The 1,325-nt window shown below is 33.4% G+C and overlaps 1 protein-coding gene across 1 annotated transcript in view; it reads right to left on the bottom strand.

Moving 5' to 3' along the window:
• The window catches only part of LOC106690117 (neuroligin-3), a gene marked incomplete at its 5' end in the record, with an annotated part of 84,269 nt that extends 83,564 nt beyond the window's left edge, over positions 1–705 (bottom strand). Inside the window, 1 exon segment of the mRNA XM_067045097.1 lies at positions 593–705.
• Positions 706–1,325: the final 620 nt, after the last annotated feature.

The following is a 1,325-nucleotide window of genomic DNA, read 5'->3' as shown; positions in this document are numbered from 1 at the left end:
CCATTACAAAAGACTGATCTACATGACTATTATAAGGCCTATCTGGACATACGGAGTTGAGCTTTGGGGCTCCACTAAACCATCAAATTCCTCCCGAATCCAATCCTTACAGTCCAAAATCCTTCGTAAAATCCATAATGCTCCTTACTTTGGCTCAAATAAGGACCTCAATGTCCCCTATGTTGCCGATTTGGCCAGAACCAGATACCGTTCCTTCTGTAATAAACTTCTCAACCACCCAAACCAACTCGTTTTTAACCTGGCTTCTCTTTCACTACCTAATAATCCTCCTAGGCGTCTGAAAAGAAGATGGCCTCGAGATCTTCTCCTCTAGAAATGTTATCGGAGTTCTATCAGTGGGTAGATTCTCCACATGTTTTTATCATGTCACTATGTCACCTACACCAAATTTACTTGTTGTATATATGTGTATACAGTTGTAAATAACAATAAATAAATTATTAAAAAAAAAAAAATTATTGAACTAGAACAGGCTCAACAGATAATTATTATTAGTTTTAATATTAATAATTCTAGACAATAATTATTCCATATAGAGATGCAAGGATATATATATATGGTGAGTACTCACAGAGACTGAGGTAGAGCTGGCTGGATGGTTCGTAGAGGTCCCAGTTGAATCCTTTGTGTCTTGTTTTCTCTTTGACGTGCCCACCCTCGAGTCGCCTTGGCTCATTTGGGTCCCTGCATCACAGATTGTCTCAAATTAGATTCCCTACTAATGTCATTAATTACTTCTACACTAAAGGGTTTTTTAATTAATTAACTTTGAGAGAATAGAAAGACATAATTTGATTTCTAGTTGAATCTTTAAGGGCGGTATGACCATTTTAGGATTAAAAAATGTATTTTTTTTTTTTTTTTTAACCAAACTATTTACTGCTGTTAAGAGAATTTGCATTAATTCACGAATGCTGGAAGTGTATGGGTGAAAAATGTGTCTTGTTTTTTTTTTTTTGAAAAGATTGATAGATTATTTATTGATAGATATTACAATCTGCCACACAGTTGTGGACAATAGGTAATAGTGATGAATGATCTCATACATACTAAAATAAATAAAATAAAAAAAAAGAAATAAAAAAAAGAAGAATAAAATAAATAAAAAACTCTCTTAAAATATATACAAACAAAAGAATAGACAAGATGAACATAATCAAACTATCTGTATGAAAAATAAATAAATAAAATAACATAATGATAAAATAATATATACAATATTTCCACAATTGACCTGAGGATCCCTGAGCCCCCACGTGTGAGGGGTAGAGCAGAGCTCAAAAGATCCCAGCGCATCCCTCTCG

This window comes from Halyomorpha halys, unplaced genomic scaffold, assembly GCF_000696795.3.
Source record: "Halyomorpha halys isolate HHAL.00 unplaced genomic scaffold, Hhal_1.1 Scaffold1582.1, whole genome shotgun sequence".
In the NCBI taxonomy this organism is placed as follows: Eukaryota; Metazoa; Arthropoda; class Insecta; order Hemiptera; family Pentatomidae; genus Halyomorpha; species Halyomorpha halys.
Note: the sequence above shows the minus strand (reverse complement) of the source record. Positions and strands in the feature narration are given on the sequence as shown.